The sequence below is a fragment of the Dipodomys ordii genome, unplaced genomic scaffold, assembly GCF_000151885.1.
Source record: "Dipodomys ordii isolate 6190 unplaced genomic scaffold, Dord_2.0 Scaffold22, whole genome shotgun sequence".
Lineage (NCBI taxonomy): Eukaryota > Metazoa > Chordata > Mammalia > Rodentia > Heteromyidae > Dipodomys > Dipodomys ordii.
In genome coordinates, this window is record NW_012267238.1 from 5781106 (window position 1) to 5799427 (window position 18322).

The 18322-nt window shown below is 44.8% G+C and overlaps 2 protein-coding genes across 2 annotated transcripts in view; one reads left to right on the plus strand and one right to left on the minus strand.

The window, feature by feature from the left end:
* LOC105983940 (olfactory guanylyl cyclase GC-D-like) overlaps nucleotides 1-18322 on the minus strand; it is a 103897-nt gene that overhangs the window by 84177 nt on the left and 1398 nt on the right. The gene's annotated exons all lie outside the window — the stretch shown is intronic.
* Nucleotides 1-18322, plus strand: part of Tsku (tsukushi, small leucine rich proteoglycan) — a 42148-nt gene that overhangs the window by 11996 nt on the left and 11830 nt on the right. The gene's annotated exons all lie outside the window — the stretch shown is intronic.

The following is an 18322-nucleotide window of genomic DNA, read 5'->3' on the forward strand; positions in this document are numbered from 1 at the left end:
TCCTGGCCTGGGAAGGCCCACTTAGCCTAGGTAAGGCCTAGCCTCACACAGCAAACCCTGGCCAGCTAGTATTGGAATCCGGGTCTCATGACTCTTGGATGCCAATGCTCCTCCCATCTTTATGGCCGGCAGCACCCTCAAATATGGGAGCAAAAGGCCAGTGGTGAAAAAAGCCAGCTGCTAATATAGGTGCGAATCCCAGTACAGATTTGTTGTAGAAGACACTCTGTTCCCCAAGGCTTCAGTTTCTTTCATGGTGGGGAGAGGGGTGGGAGGAAGCCCAGACCAACTGAGACACTGCTGTGAGCACTAGATGAAATCCTAAGGGCAAGTGTGGTGGGGGAAATGATACAATATTTGACACAACAGTCAAGTTCCTCCCCGCTTAACTCCGACCTTCTACTTTGGGGCCTATCTCCCAACCTTTTCTAGTGTCTGTACCCTGCACCAAGCCAAGTCATTCATAGCAGGTTTACCCTGAGGGTGGGAAGAAGGAAAAGCACCTGGGCATGCTGCTACTCTTGCAGCCTTGTAGAAAGACAGTTTTAAGGCTAAAGCTAGGCTGAGGGCAGGACTGCCATTCTGGGGAAAGATGAGGGTGGAGTCAAAGTTGCCCTGGGTTCATGCTGATGCAGAATGACTCAGCAACAACCATTCCCCAGGCCAGCTGCTGCTGCCATGCTCCAAAGGCAGAGAAAGTTGGCATCTGCTGAGGCCCTACTACGTGCTGGGTGCTTTCTTAAGCATATCTCATTTAATTGACGGTGGGAAGCACAGGGAGTTTTAAGTAATTAGATGGGTTTGCATGAGTATGCCCATTTATGGGGCTGCCATAACAAACATGCACACTGAGTAGCTTACACAACGGACATTTGTTACCTCATAATTCTGGAAGCTGAAAGTCTAAGGTCAAGGTTGGTTTCTTGAGGCTTCTCTCCCAGGCTTACCATGACTGCCTTTATATACACAAGCCCAGGTCCACACAGGAGGAGGCTGTAGCAGGACATGAACTTGAATGTGTCTGCCCTGCTTCTCCCCTTAGAATGAAGTCACTAACTAGTGCACAGAAGTCCAGTGGTACAATGATGTGGCTAAATAGATGTTGGCACTCTGGGCTGTAGCAGAGGACTGTCAATCACAAGCCGTTTAATTGTTGGAATGCCCAGAAAGAATGGGAACCCCAGGGAATGGGAGCAAAGAGGCTGCTTCCAAGCTCCTACAGAATACAGAAGCATCCAGAGTTTGACTACTAAGGCAGTTTGGATACCCATTGTGTGCATGCCAGCCCTCTTCTCTCCTATCGACCCACCTTTGGGAGTTAGGAGCCTTGGTGAAAGCCAGAATTAGCAGGTAGAGATATAGGAACAACCTCTAACCTCCAAGGAGCTTGACAGGGAGTTTCCCTCCTTTGAAAAGAGAGCCTCCATCTATGGCATTCTCACCCAGAATGACAGTACAGGGCTGGAAAGGCCTGAGAACGCACTAAGTTCCTCAACTGGATAGTCAGGGAGATTCATGGCCAGGGGCCAAGAATTTACCCTGTCTGTGCCATAAGCTGGGCCCGAGTCAGGGCAGGACCCCCAAGCCCTGGCCTTCCTGATCACATCTGCCCAAGCCAACTAACCTCAACAGAATGACTCAATGATTGTGTCACCCTACAAGCAGGTGTAAGTGTTATCTGTGAGTTCAGAAGCCTCTCGGTTTGCTGACGTCCCCTGGAGATAAGGAATGCAAGCCCAGGACACACTACTCTTTATCTGCAATGCCCCCAATCTAACCTGGGCTAGTCTGGCTGAGGCTGGCAGCATTCCCGGGTTCACCTGCTTCAGAGTCAGGCGAGTTCATTGTGTTGTCAGCTGCCAGGCCAGAATGGCCTCTGTGACCAGATCACTAAATGTAATTCAATTGTGAGAAAAGCAGCTAAAAATACAGACTCTGAAGCCAGAGGGCCTGATTTCCACATTTTAATTCCCCATTTACTAGCTCCATGAACCAAGAAAGCTATTTGATGTCATTAGGCCTCAGTTTCCCTCTCTATACAATGGAACTGAGTACAGTCCCTTCACTTGGAATTATAAGGATAGAGTAAGACCAGAACTATTTCATTCAGCTAAGCTATAGCCATGTTTTAAAATTCCTGGGGCAATTGTCACAAAAAGCCCAGCTCTGACTTTTTCATTGTATAGTCTGAGCCTCTATCTCTGAAATGGGGGTCACTCCCAGGGTTACTATGGACATCAAATGTGATCACAACACAAGCTCTGGGAGATATTTTAAGGATGTTCCATCCCCATGTCCACCACCAGCAATGTGAGCAGACAGGTGCCTTCTTCATTTTGAGTGACAAACACTGTCTTGGAGCTCCCATACCTGGCACTGGTGAGAGGGAGGAGTCTGGTTCATCAGTGGGACAGCAGTTCCCTGTCCCTATCCAGACATCATGGGCTAAAGTATCCTTCTTTTACAAGATCATTCCTGAGATGTTTGTTCTGCAGACACAGTACCCGCTACTGCTAAACTTCCATCACTTACCTAGCAGAGCTCCTGGTTCACCTTGAGTTCACACCCAAGGGTAGGGCCTTGGGTATATATCCTTAAGCCATTGTGTCCCTGCTTGAACTCAGGGTTTGAATTCTGACCCTGAGCTTTTGTGCTTAAGGCTAGTGCTCACCACTTGAGCCACAGTTCCACTTTCAGCCTTCTTGGTGGTTAGAGACTGAGTCTCATGACTTTCCTGCCTTGACTGTTTTTGAACTGTGATCCTCAGATTTCAGCCTCTTGAGTAACTAAGATTATAGGCACGAGCCATTGATGCTCAACCTCTTGCCCTGTCCTTTTATACTTTCCTCTTTCTCTCTCTTTCTCCTCTATGGCTTCCTCCTTCACTGATTGCTGCTCCCTCTAACTTAGACCACTCCACTTTGCCCCCTCAGGTCCTAGTTTTAAGGACAGACCATAACCCACTCACTGTACCCCACTCCCCGACCCCCAGCTCCTAGGTCTTTAACTGGAACTAAATGGAAAGGGCTTTCTGAGCAGTGAAAAGAGCAGAGCAAGGTTGAAAGGGTGGGGGCTCTGCAGAGTGTGGGGAATCTGTCACCCAGTATGGGAGACTATTGGCTGTGTGTAGGAGTGGGCAGATGTCCAGAGGGATATGAGGATGGGTGGGTGCATGGAACCTCACCTAGTAGGAATATGGAAGGGCCGAAGCTGGATGGTGATGCTGAACAAAGCCCAAAGTGGGAACAGGGCCCACTTAGTGGGTCCAAAATGGCCTCAAACAGGTTTGGTCCAGGTGGTCACTCAGCAGAGGCAAAGGACACACAGGTGTGACTGTGGAGGTTTCTTAGCACCCATGCCCAACACTCCAAGATATAGAGCTCCATTTTGTCACTCACAAATTATGTAACCTCGGTCAAATCCCATCTCCTAATCTAACCCTCACTTTCCCAACAATAAAGTCAAACAAATAAATCAGGCACCAGTAGCTCACACCTATAATCCTAGCTACTCAGCAGCGTGAGGTTGGAGGATAACAATTCAAAACAAGCCTACACAGGAAAGTCCTGTGAGTCTCTTATCTCCAATTAACTGCCAAAAGGCTGGAAATGGAGCTGTGGCTCAGATGGTAGAGAGCTAGTCTTGAGCACAAACGCTCAGGGACCGTACCCGTGCCCTGAATTCAAGCTCCAGGACCAGCATCAAAGAAAGAAAAAAAATCAAATAATTGCACCTGCTGTGTTGTGACTTAGAGAGGTGACATTTGGGGACATTTTGTATAGTCCCTGGCTTCCAGCAGGAGTTTAGTAAACATTTTTATTATTAGGAATTGTTATTGATACTAATGAACACTGAGCAACTACCATGTGTCTGGAAGTATGTAAATCACTTTCCACACATTTTCCCACTGACTCTTTTCTACCACTTGCAAAGTAATCATTTACTCATTTTACAAAAAATTGAAAAGGAGTCTTAGAAGGCTCACCAGAAGTAGCAGAGTCTAGACCACCATTTACCCATAGTCAATGTTGTTTAAGAGTTGAGCATATTCCCACTTCCTTTTCCCTGCCATGCTTTTGTTTGGTAGTACAGGACCTTCCACTTTCTAAGCAGATGCTCTACCACTGAGCCACACTCCTAGGCCTCTCTTATTGTTTAGCCTCCCTGCTCTATCAACTTCACAGGACAGGGAAAGGAGTAGATGAGAAACTAAGGAGGCAAAAGGGCAGAGCAGAAAGAGCAAGAGCCTCAGAATGATCAGCTCGAGTTACAGCTCTTCCATTTGTGAGCTGTGTAACTTCAGAGATTGAGCAAAGAGCCTGATCAGGAGCCCAAAGAGAGTTGATTCTAACTGAGCCTCTTCTGCAGCATGTCATGTGACCCTACACAAGTCTCTTATCCTCTCTGTTTCTCCACCTGTAAAAGTCAGGCTTCTGAGGCAGTTTGGCCTATATACTCTAATGATCTAATGATGGATAACTCCCTCTAAGGGGTTCTGGTCTCTCCCCAGACCCTCATCCTGAGCACAGAATGCAAGCCAGACCTGGGCACAGGCTCTGTCATTAGGCTTCCAGGAAATAGGTAACTAAATACAGGTTAGGTTAAATACCCTAACTAAGATCTCCCAACTTGAACCCCAGAACCATTGTTTGGTTACAAAGAGACAAAGGCCAGACATCATCTGACCACAGCACAGAGGTAGGAAGATGAGGACATTCAAAGTCATACTGAATTAGGCCTGATTGCTCCAGGCCTCTAGAATGGGTAGAGCTTCATAAAACACAAGAACTGAAAACCAGAGAGACCACAGCTGCGAAGAATTGAAACTGAAATACTCTCTGGTCCCCCCTGTCTGTATTCCATGAATCCAGTCATTATACTGCCATAATCCCAACATCCTTTCTGATGTATGCAGTCTATGTACCAAACATCAAGCCACTGTCCCCTCCTGATACCCAAGCCTCTGTCTATGGTTTTAATATCCTTTATAATAAGTCTGTTCTTAAGCAAATGTTCACTGAATGCCTGCTGTGTTCTAGCTAGGTCCTGAGGTCTGAGCAATCATAACAGAGTCCCTAGATCCACAGAACTCACTGTAATGAATCAGAGATGATAAGCATGAGCTATTAGAACCTCCACAGGGGGAGGGGCGATCACAACACAACCTCTAAAGTGTTGACAGCCCAGCTACAACTGGAGGAAGAGTGGACTTAAGGTATTGTTCTAATCAGAGGATAGTGGGTGCAAAGGCTGGAAGGGAGTGAGCACTTTGACCCAGCACCTATAGGTGGTTGGGTGTGGGACAGAGATACAGGGGAGGGGCATGGCAGGAGAGGTCAGCTGAGGCCACATAACATAAGTGATATATCTGATAAAGAATTACAGCTTCAAGCTGGGCATGGTGATACATGCCTCTAATCCTAGCACATTAGAGTCTGAGGTAGGAAGATCATGAGTTTGAGGTCAGCCTAGTACAAAGCAAGACTTTGTATCAACACACACAAAAAGAATTACAACTTCATCCTAAAAGTAACAGAAAGTTGTAGATAGATGTTAAAGAAAATGGGGTTTGGAGATCCAACTACATTTTAGAAGAAACTCTCTTAGTGTTCCAGAACTTGGACTGGTGGTAAGGAGAGGCAGGCAGGGTACCCTTGAGGAGGTGGTCCTGGGCACCTAGACTAGGACAGGTGATCTGGACAGAGAGAAGGAGACACATCTGAAGGTGGTGGGAGTCTGAGCAGCCCAGAAAGTGACTGCAGAGAGAGAGGAGGAGGAGGCTGTGCAGAGCTGCGTAAAGACTGGGGACTAAGGGGGAAGAAAGGCAGCATTTCATGGAGCAGAGAGAAAAGGGAAGAGGGAAGCCCAGGAGAGGCTGCATGTGGCAAATATTACACCGTGAGAGGCGGTGAGCCACAGTCAGCTGCATGGCAGCAGCAGAGGCTGCTTTGTGCTTTTCTGGAAAGGTTGAATGGTTTTCTGGAAATTGCCATTCCTAGTTTAACTGATACAGGCATGGAACTAAAAAAAATGCTCTAGTAAATAATTCAAAGAAAAAGTAGAAAGGATTGAGGAGAATGAGGAGCTAGGTGAGGAGGCTGGCCAAGGAGATTGGATAAAGATTTCTTTTGTTCTGTCTTGTTTTGTTGAAACAAGACAGAGACTGAAACAGAGGTTTTTCCACATCTCCTATTGTAACCATTAGTGGGATGTGAAATTTTACAGGGTTGTAATTTTTTTAACCATTGTTACTTCTTATGGAATAGAACAATACAGGGGAAAAAAAGAGAATAGAGTGTCTTACATGTTGTGAGAATAGCTATTGTCTGTCAAACTTTTGTTTCAGGTGTGTGTGTGTGTGTGTGTGTGTGTGTGTACTGTGCTTTCACTTGTGTGACAATACACATTTCTTACTATAAGTGATCTATCCTCCAAAGCCCTCTTGCTAGACATGTTTGCTTATGGCTGGTATAGACTCTAATGCCCTCAGAGAGTAACCCTGTGACATGGGAGGAGGGAGAACTATTCTACCCTTTTGTTTGTCCTGGGACAGAAAGCAATAAATTGAGTACACAGCCCTTTGCACGCAATAATGTGATAACGCACTTGGTTCAATAACAAAGTTCCCTGGGGTTCATCTGGGATGCCTGACAAGCCAAAAGGTTGTGGGCCATGGTGTAGACATTTTCCCCCCACACAAGGGCCAGGGAGAGCATGGGATGGAAAGACTTGATTGGCTGGAAATCACCCTCTAGATATGCTGTTGGTAAGCTGCTGATGACAAGGTAAATGGTAGCAAAGCCATGAACCCTATGGCAAAGGCTCTGTGACACAATCAGGAAATCACCTGGAGACAGGACAAAAGGGAAGCAGGAGATGGGCTAAAGGAGAGAAATGGACAAAGAACAGACAGAGGAGGGAACAAGTAGGTATATGATGGGGGACAGGTAACAAAAAGTAAGTTTCCAGGACTCTGCGGGAGAGACTGACAGGCCAACACTGACAGGCATAACACAAGAGCCACCCCCTGCAGAGCCTCCCCTTCCTCCCCACATTGCTCAGACCCACTCCCCACTATCCCCCCCCCCGTGTTTCCTGCACCCCAGTCACATGGAGGCACCTAAAGCTCCGCCCTCTCCCCTTTGGTCTTAGATCACGCAACAGCTTCATTTGAAATGCCTTGATTTCTCCAATAACTCATCGTTCCCACTCCATGCCTAACAGGCTTGCTTCTAGATGGCACCTCACCTGCCTGACTACTTTGGCCACAGCCTGGCTCTCTCTACTCTACATGCTCTGCACAGATTGTTGGCAGACATCCAAACTTCAGGCCCTCAGATGCATCTGTGTCAGTGTTTGCACCCCAACTGTGAGTCCCTATATCCCAGCACAAGATCAGGCATGTATCAGAGGTTCAGCAGGGAAATACTGGATGGATGGATGGAGTGAAGTCAGTAGAAACAATGAACAGGACCAAATGGGTAGGGGAAATAGTTTGCAGCATCTATGTAGAGAGGTATAAAGAGCCCTTGACTATTGGTTTAAAAAAGAAGAGTCTAGTAGCTTTCTTGCTCATTAGCTTTGTGATCTTGGACAAGTCATTCCCTTTCTCTAGCCCTTAGTCTCCTGTTTACAAAATGGGGAAGTGATGGGTAGAAATATGGTGGAAAGATGTGGCCTCACCCAATCTGCAAGGACCTCAGGCTCTCATGCAGACTCTATGGTGGCAGAAGCATCATATCCTGTGTGAACTTGCAGGTGTACTTGGCTTCTTAGCACAGGGATGGGAGCAGAGATTATAGGGTCAGAGGAAACCTGGAAATCAATGTGGGGAAGGTTGGCATCTCAGGTGGGACCCAGCCTCCTGGAAAGAGACCAGCTCTGGAAGCTGGCCCCACAAGCACCACTACTTAACTGGCTAAGAAAAGACTGACCACCTTAGCATGTCTCCCTCAGCAGCTCATTCTCTTCATGAGCCTGCCTGAGGAGCAGCTGAGGAGCCTCTCCCCCCATCCCCTGCCCCAAAGCCAAAAGCCATTCCCATTCTTTTCTTGGTGCCTCCCAATCCTCCCACATCCCACACTGTTCTTCTGGGATCTATAATCAAGCTCTTGCCTCAGTTTCCCTGTGTTCAGTTCAATGGTATGAAATATCCATGAAGTTGTGTAGCCATCACTACCATCCGCCTCTACTTTTCATCTTAAAAAACTGAAAATGAGTTCATAGGTACATCACTCTTAGATCTGGCTGATTTGTTCAAGTCCTCTGTTTTCTTATTCATCCTCTGTTTGGCCGGTCTATTACCTAGAATAAGTTGCTGAAATTTCCTAGAATTCTCTGTTTCTCTCTTCAATTCAGTTTTGCTTTGTATTGTGTGTGTTGGGGGTAGGGGTGGTGCCAGTGCCAGTGTGTGTGTGTGTGTGTGTGTGTGTGCGTGTGTGTGTGTGTGTGTGTGTGTGTGCACATGCCTCTCCTGGGGCTTGAACTCAGAGCCTGGATACTATCCCTGAGCTTTTTTTTTTTTGCTCAAGTCTAGCACTCTACCACTTGAGCAGCTGCTCTGCTTCTGACTTTTTAATGGTTAATTGGAGATAAAAGTCTCACAAACTTTCCTGATCAGATTGGCTTCAAACTGTGATCCTCATATCTCAGTCTCCTGAGTACCATGAACTACTAGTGCCTGCTTTATAAATGTTGATGGTCTCATTAAGGACATATATGTTTACAATTATGGGCTGGAGACATGGCTCAGCAGTATTGTACCTACCCAACAAATGTGAGGCCCTGAGTTCAAACCCCAGTACTACTAACAAAAATGTTTGTAATTATTAGATCATCTTGTTATAGTGAATCTTTCATTACTATGCAATGCCCTTTTATGTCTTTTGTAATCTTTTAATTTTATTTTTTAATTTAAAGTCTATTTGTCTGATATTGGTATGGTCAACTTCTCTTTTGGTTACCTTATACATAAAATATCTTTTCCCATCTTGTTTTTTTTTCTCTTGTGCTGGCACTGGGCCTTGTACCCAGGATCTTAAATTCTTGCTTGGACAAGTCATTATGTGGAAAACGGACTTTACAAGTTTGGGGGATGGGGGAGGAGGATTGGGTGAGGGAGCGGGAGGATGGGAAGGGACAGGAAGGGGAAACAAAGGAGGAGGCTACAATGCTTGATAAGAAATGTACTCATTATCTTGCCCATGTAATTGTAACCCCTCTGTACAGTATTTCCACAATAAAAAGAAAAAAAATTCTTGCTTGGTTTTTTCTAATCAAGGCTGGCACTCTGTCATTTGAGCCACACCTGCAGTTGATTGGAGATTCAGAGTCCCTCAGATTTGTCTGCCTGGGCTGGCTTCTAATCACAATCCTCTGATCTCAGCCTTCTGAGTAGCAAGGATTACAGAGCCACCAGTGCCTGGCTTGTGTTTGAGGTTTCATCTTTTCCCAGGTGAGTGACATGTAGCATGGTGTATTCTTACAGTGCTGGGCAGTAACAGTGAGCTATAGCTCCCCAGTAGCCACGAACACAAGGGAGTAACTATCATTCTACAGTGCACTATTGCTAAACTGTGATATTTGATAGGTTAGAAATATTAAATGCTTTTGTGTCTTACAATATTTCCACCTCACAATTGAGTGATAATTATATCATAAATCAGAGTATATGTAGTTGGATCATGGGTTTTATCTATTCTGCTAACTCTGTCTTAATTACAGAGTTAAACCTACTGACACTGAAAGTAATTACAAACTGGGCCTTGGTAGTACATACCCATAATCTCAGTGCTCAGGAGGCTGAGGCAGGAGGACCCGGAGTTACAGGCCAGCCTGGGATACTTAGTGAGACCTTGTCTCAAATTAAGTAAAAATTAAGTGATTGTGTAAGTAAGAACAATTTCAGTAACCCACAGCTAATCGAGGTCAGAAAATATTATTTTGGGTACCAGGACTTTGTTCAAGGTTGGTACTTTACCACTTGAGCCATGCATCTATTTCTGGCTTTTTGCTGGAAATTAGAAATAAATATCTTTGATTTGTCTGCCCATGAGTACCATGAACCACAATCCTCAGATTTCATCTTCCTGAGTCGCTAGGATTATAGGCATGAGCCACTAGCACCCAGCTCAATTTGTAAATTTTAAATTGCTGTTCTGAGTAACATGATAAAATCTCACACTGTCATCTACTGTTAAACTCTCTCCTATCTTACAAACAAATCCCATTATCCAGTTGATCCACGCCTTGTAGAACTTCCCTGTGACAGACAACACTCACCTAACTTTTATTATAGTATATTACTATAATTAGTCTATTTATAATTGTTAATATCTTACTATACTGAATTTAATTTTCAATTTTATCATAGGTATGTATGCATATGTAAAAACATAGCATTAGCTAGCGGTAAGCCACCATACTTGTAATCTCAGCATTTAGGAAGTAGAAGCAAGAAGTTAGAGTTTGAGCTAGCCTAGGCTACATAGTGAGAACTTGTCTCAAAATACAGGAGCTGGCTGGGCACCACTGGCTTAGGCCTGTAATCCTAGCTACTCAAGAGGCTGAGATCTCAAGATCACAGTTCGAAGGCAGCCCAGGCAGGAAACTCTATGTGACTCTTATCTCCAAAAAACTACTTTTAAAAAAGCCAGAAGTGATGCTGTGGCTCAAGTGGTAGAGCACCTGCCTTGAGCAGAAGCAGCTCAGGGACAGCACCCAGGCCAAGTTCAAGCCTCAGGAAAGAAACACACACACACACACACACACACACACACACACACACGAGCTGGGATTCAGCAGTAGAGAATCTGCCTAGCATGTACAATACTCTGGGTTCAATTCCCAACACTGCCAAAAAAAAAAAAACCCTAAAATATAATATTATAGGGCTCACTATTACCTGCAGTTTCAGTACCATTGAGGTATTAAAATATATCCCCACAGATAGTGATGACCATCATACTAATGCAGAGTATTTTCTTCTGTTACTTTATTATTTTTCTACATACTATCTCCTTTTGTGCCCAACTGATTTTTTTTTTTTTGTCGGCCATGGGGTTTGAACTCTGGGCCTGGGCACTGTTCCTAAGCTCTTCAGCTCAAGGTGAGCACTCTACCACTTGAGCCACAGTACCACTTCCAGTTTTCTGGTGGTTAATTGAAGATAAGAGTCTCATGGACTTTCCTGCTCAGGATGGCTTTGAACTGCAGTCCTCAGATCTCAACTTCCTGAGTAGGTAGGATTACAGGTGTGAGCCACTGGCTCCATTGATTTTTTTTTAATAGACATTTGAATTCCTCTCATATACTTTTGTATAAATTCTCCAGCTATTTTTTCTGTGGTAACCATGGGGATTGCATATAACGTCCTAATGTTGTAACACTCTGATTTGAAGTTAGTTACAGCAGCTTCAATAACATGTACAACCTCTCTTCCCTCACAGTTCTGTCCCACCCCCTGCCAGTTGTTGATATAATAAAATTACATCTTCACTCATTGTGTACTCCCAAGTATTCTTTTAAACGATTAGTCTCTTAAATTATGTAGAGAACAAAAATGTGGCATTGTAACCTATAGTTAAAATGATACGAGGATTTGTAATTGCTTGACAACTGATCTTCATTGGGATCCTTATTTCTACAGTTAACTTGGCATTACTGTCTATGTCTTTCATTTCATCATCTTCATTTCATACAAAATACCCAAGAGCACTTTTTACAGGGCAGGTCCAGAGGGAGCAAACTCCCCCGGCATTCCTTTATCTGAGAATTTTCTTAATTTTCCTCATTTTTGAAGGACAATTTTAGCAGACATATAATTCTTAGTTGTCAGTTTTAGTATTTGGCATCTATCAGTCCACTGATTCTTGGCCTCTAAGGTTTCTGATATAATATGAAGTAAACTTAGCAAAGTCTTACTGAAAATCCTTTGTATAAAACAAGTAATGTCTCTTACTGCTCTCCAGATTCTTGGTGTGTGTGTGTGTGTGTGTGTGTGTGTGTGTGTGTGTGTGTGTGTGTGTGTGTGTGTGTGTGTGTGTGTGTGTGTGTGTGTGTGTGTGGTTAATCAGAGATGAGCATCTCATAGATTTTCCTGCCTGGACTGGTTTCAAACTCTGATTCTCAGATCTCAACCTCTTGAGTAGTTAGGATTACAGGAGTGAGCCACACTGGGCTTGACAATTTGATTATAACATGTATCTCTGAGAGTTCATTTTGCATGGAGTTTATTATTTCCTCAGATGTTTACATTTAAGTTTCATTCATATTTGGAAAGTGTTCCAACTATTTCTTTGTACTCTAACCATTTCTTTTTTTTTTTCTTTCTTTCTTTTTTTTTTTTTGTTGGTCGCGGGGCTTGAACTCTGGGCCTGGGTGCTTTCCCTCAGCATTCCAGCTCAAGGCTAGCACTCTACCACTTGAGCCACAGCATTACTTCTGGTTTTCTGAGTGGTTTGTTGAAGATAAGAGTCTCACGGTCTTTCCTTTGAAACGAGATCCTCAGATCTCAGCCTATTGAGTAGCTAGGATTACAAGGCTTGAGCCACTGGCGCCTGGCTACAACCATTTCTTCCTTTCTTCTTCCCTTCTTTGCTTTCCTCTCTCCTTCCTTCCTTTCCTTCCTCCCTCTTTTTCATCTCCTTCCTCTTTTCTGATCTTCCTCACACTTAACAATTTTTATTGTCTTGTCATCAAATGTGGTGATTCTCTCTTTAGCCTCTTGAAATCAATCTTTGAGTCCTAAAGAGAAATTTTCATTTCATTATTGTACATTTCAGCTCAAGTTTCATTAGAGGTTTCCTGTTGTTTCTTTAGCATTTCCATGTTGTTCATATATTATTTTCTTATCTTTCTCCACATCCTCTTCCCTTAGTTGTTTTAGCTTTGTGTGTGTGTGTGTGTGTGTGTGTGTGTGTGTGTGTAACGAGGGTTCAAACTTGCTAAGCAGGCACTCTACCACTTGAGCCACATCTCTAGCCATTGTATCTTTAACAGAGCTATTTTAAAGTATTTAGATGAGATCTGCCATCATTTCTTTCCTAATTTATGTTGATACACTCTTGTCCCTCCTGGATTAGCCATGTTTTCCTCTTTCTTTGTGTTGGTTGTGACATTTTGTTGAAAAGTAACATTTAATGCTGATAATTTGATAATTGCAGAAATCAAGTTCTCTTCTTACCCCAGAGTTTGCTGGGTTTTGTTACTTTGGTTATTTCATTGAAGCTGTTTATGTCAAGGGCCAGCCTTCGGTGAAAACAAGCTCTTCTTGAGTCTTTTCTGAGCCTCAACCTTTCTCTGGACATATGTGGTCACTGTGTAATTTTCACAGTCTATATGGGGCTTTTGGATGGCCTAGTCTTTAATGGATAGGGAAAAGAGAGGAAAAGGCACCAGTTTTCTAAGTCCGCCAGAAGCTGCAGCAGCTGAAGGAAGAGGGTTTTACAGTATCAGAGGAGGTGCAACAAAGGTTACCCGATGTCTGTATGTCTTTATCTGAAAGTCACAATTGAACCCAAATCCAGCAATATTGAGGTAGCATCTTTTTGCCTACTTGGTTCCCATAAGCTGTGCACAGTTTGCTCCAGGAACATGCAGCTGTTCACTACAGAGTTGAAGTAGAGGTAGAACCCTGGGGTGACCAATCGAAATGGAAATTAACCACAACTCACTGTAGGGGCCATCCTGGAACTTCCATACCTTCAGTAAGGGTCCAGAATTCCAAAATGGTTACAATAAACAGATCCTACCAGGGCCATTGTTGTCTAAATAGGGAAACAGATTCCTTACAATCTCCTCTGCAGGTCTCCCAGAAACCTCTTCTCTGTCCAGATTTATGAGTGTTTTTCCTACGTAACATATCATAAACTAACAAATCATAAAAATTTGCAGCCAGTATTATCGTGTTTACTATATTCTAATCACTGTTCCACACATTCTATGTGAATCAATTCATTTAGCCCTTACAATAACTTCTAAGGTAAGGGCTATTATTTTTGTCATTTTATAGGTAAGAAAAGAAAGGCAGAGAGAGTAATTTCCCACTCTGAAATTGTGATTCAAACCAAACACGGTTTGCTCCAAAGTCTGCATCTTACCTGAATAAAGGAAGAATGAATAAATGAATGAATGAACAATCATGCTCATAAGAGAGGCATCCTCAGTATCTCATGGCATCACAGAGGAAGAACACACTATGATAGAGAAAGGAGGCTGAGGGCTCCATCATGGAAGAGGTGATTTCCAAGTTAAAGTCGGGATAAGTAAGATGTAGGTGGAACAAGACACACTTCTATAGGACATACAGAGGAGCAGACTTGGAACTGAGCCAGGTGCTAATAGCTCACGACTATTATCCTAACTACTCAGGGAAGCTGAGATCTGAAGATTGAGGTCAAAACCAGCCTTGGGCAGGAATATCTTATCTCCAATTATTCACCAGAAAACTGGAAGTGAAGCTGTGGCTCAAAGTGATAAAACACTAGTCTTGAGTGAAAGAGCTCAGTGACAGCACTTAGGTCCTGAGTTCAAGCCCCACAAACAAACAAACAAAACTCCGAACTGACTGACTATGGGAATGGAATAGCTGGGGATGCCAGAGCAGCAAGTTGAAGTAGCTTGCAGGGATGCACTGAGTTACCAACCAAGTGCTTCCAGGCTCAAAGAAACTGTGCAAAATGGAAATATCTTTGTGAAGGAGGTGTCAAGGTTTGGAAGACAGCAAGGACTTGTAGCTGATAGACTGGGCTGAGAAAAGCTTTCCAGGCTGGGAGAAAAGCAGGAGGGAAGGAGAGTGGGAGAGAAATATTAAGGGACACATCTGATCTGGCAGAAAAGGAGGTGTGTGATGGCCCAGTGACTGCTGAGAGACCAACAAAACCCACAATGACTTCTGCCCTGCTGTGGCTGGCTGGAGTTAACCTGGCTTGCCAGTTTTAAGCTCCAGTTGTGTGACTGAAGATGAGTCCTTTCCAAGTTTCAGTGTCCACATCTGTAAAATGGAGGAAGAGTCAATCTCAGAAAAAGTCTATTCACAGGTTTAAAAATGAGGCTAAGTGCAAGAACTTTGCCATGCCAGAGGCATTTTACCATGTCCTTCAGTTCCAATTCTGACATATGAATCACTGGACAGACTTAAAGCGAAAACATGATGACAGAGCCTGGAGTGGGAGAGATATACATTCTTTCCTGCTATCTCTTTTTTCCTATTTCCTCATGTGCTCCTGATGCTCCATTAGCTTTAGGCTTGAGGACTTTTGACAGAAGAAGGCATAGCCAGAAAAAGAGAAAGAGAAAGAGGGGGGGGGAGGCTCATGGGATAGAGAGAGAAAGAGAGGAGGCTCATGGGATACATTGGTTTTTCTGGTCAGAACTTAACAACTATGACCACCATTCAGCTGGTAAATTGGCCAAAGCATTCAACTCCACATTTGCATCTCTATTAATCCATATAGTCTCCCTAATATGGCCTGAGGGTGGTCAATTGCTGGGATTAAATGATATACTGATCTTAAAAGTTCCCATTATATAGCCAGGTTCAGAATTACATGTTTGTAGTCCCAGAACCCAGGCGATAGATACAGGATAATCATGAATGCAAAACCAGTGTAGGACCCCATCTCACGAAACAACAAAAAACAAGTCTCCACTGGGCACCGGCTACTCAGGAATCTGAGATCTGGAGGATCTTTGCAGCCCAAGTAGAAAAGTTATAAATGTCTCCAAGACTCCATCTCCAATTGTCCAGCAAAAAGCCTGAGTTCAAGTCATAGTACTGGTGTGTGTGTGTGTGTGTGTGTGCACGCGCGCGCGCACACACACACACACACACATACACACACACTAGCACATCCTAGCACGGAACCGCAGCAGGATAACCACAAGATAGATAAAGAAAATGAAAACGACAGAACTCAGCTACAAAATGCTGGAGGCAACATTATGCCAGAGTGCTTCCTGGAGGAAGCAGACCTTGAACAGATTTAAAGCATGCAGCTTCACCGCTCTCCCTCGTCTTAATTTCTGGGCCATAGGAGGCATGTCACATAGGCCTTTAGTGCCACATCAACAACACTGAAAACTTTTTACCATGGTTGATGCTGGGAATTGAACCCAGGACCTCAACCATACTAGGCAAGTTCTCTCTCACTTAAGCCACAATTCTAACTCCTCACTAAAAGGTTTTAAACAGGTTAAGAGTCACCATCCATTGTGCAGCGTTGCAGTTTAGAAAAGTTACTCTTGCGGTGGAATAGACAGCAGACCTGAGGAGGGAGCTGAGACAGAGTGATTATCAACAGGAGGCCCAGTGGCAGGTAAAGTGGCTGGAGGGTTCCCAGGTGAAGGCCAGGGGCCACCTCCCAGGTAGGGAAGGTCAAGAGAAATAGTGCAAGTGCAGGCTCAGAAATTGCCTTTGGCTACTAGTTAGGTGTGATGGGCTGTTTATGCATCTGTTAATTGAGAGGGGTTTGGGGCCTCTGGAATAGCTGGCTAGCTCCAGTAGACAAAGGACAAAGGCAGTAAGCACCCAACTTCCCAAGTTCTGGGGAAGTTTAGTATTTCACTTCAAAGTACATCTAGGGAAGGGAGAATGGAAGTCTTCAGGCCAGGGACAGGAGGTTCCTTCAAAAGAGCCTCCCCTGGGAGCAGAGCAGGCAGCAGGAGGCAAGCTGGACAATCCAGAGCCAGCTGGTCATTCCTGACCCCTCCCCTGCCTTCAGGACTTCCAACTCCAACTTCAGCCCTAAATGGGACACATTTTAATAATTACAGCCACACAATGGAACTTCCTGTAAGCCAAACCAATATTTTACCTAAGTTACCTTGTTTATTTCTTACAACAGCCTCTAACTGCAGCAGAAACTGAGTCTCCAAGGTTAGGAAACTGCTAGATGCAGGGATATGAAACCTGTTCCAGCCTGATACCCCACCATCACCCCTGTTGATTTCAGGTCTCTTCTATCCAGGCTTCAATCAGCCTTATGGCCAGAGGGAAGAAGAAGGGTTGGGCTCCTGAAGGCTCCAGGGGTGTAGAACTAAATTCCAGCAGCCTGCTTATTAAATCTGACTATGAAGAGGACCCTTCAGATAGTTGCAGAAGGATTAAGTAGAATGTTGCTGAAGGCTGGATTCTAACAAGGAGAGGGGAAAAGGAGAGGGAAAGCTGGTCTTACCTTCCAAGCCTGTAAGATCAGACCCCTAACTTTCTCACTACTACTTCCCTAACTCTAACAGAGAGGATGATGGGAATAGGAAAGGGAAACCTGGTCTTACCTTCCAAGCCTGTAAGACCAGACCCCTAACTTTCTCACTACTACTTCCCTAACTGGTGGGTGGGGGAATCTCAGCCCTGGGAGTCTCCATGACCTCACATGACTTTGAGAGCAGAGGGAAAAATCTGCAAAGCCAATTAGTTCTCTGAGCAGCAGGGTTGACTTGGCTTCCCTGAGACTTACCTTTTTCCCCAGGCAAAGACACACAAGCCCAAGCATTTTTATGTGTGTGTGGCTTTTTAAAATTTCGCTTTTAAGTAACAAGGAAAAGAACAAAAAGACTGGGCCTAACAAGTCTGGGCCACTGCTGAGGGCAGGCCAGGCGGGAGGTGTCCCTAGAACAGGGACTGCCCCCATCTTGCCACCCAGAAGCCTCTTCAAAGTGGAGAAGTTTCTAGGTGGGCCAGGGCCAAGACCAAAGTATCCTTCCATTCGTAAAAGTGGTTTTGATTCCTCCCACTCCTGCCTTTCTTAGCATTAAAAAAAAGTTCAAGAAGACGGGTTGCAGAGGGAGGGATAGATTTAAACTGCTACCTAGCCACACAGCAGCTTCTCTTCTTAGAAATCCAGCCAGAAGTCAATGGCTCCCTCCAGGAAGGGAAAGAAAAAAAAAAAAAAGAAAGAAAAAGAAAAGTCGGATGGCTTTCTTTCTTCCACCAGCTTTTCTTCCTAAACCGGGTTTTTCCTCCCAGTGGGCTTTCTCCAATCTTTTCTCTTTCCTCTCCCCGCCACCCCCAACTCTCCAGCGACCTCCAGATGTTCCAGACCGCGCCACCATCTGCTGAGATCTTTTGGGCGGAGGGGAGGGGGGAGGAGTTGGGCTGGGGAGGGACTGAGATCTGGGATGCTGGAAGCTGGGAGCTAGGCCGACTGGAGTAAGCAGGAGCTAAGCACTTTTGAGACGCTCCCTAGGGTGGAACCCGGGTTCAGGGGCGGCCGGGGAGGGGGCGGGGCTGGAAGCGCGCCCGGCTAGGCAGGCACTTGGGCGACACTCCCTGAGCCTCCGGGTCTCCAGCGCGAGCCGCCACTGGGTGCCGGGTTGAGAGCCG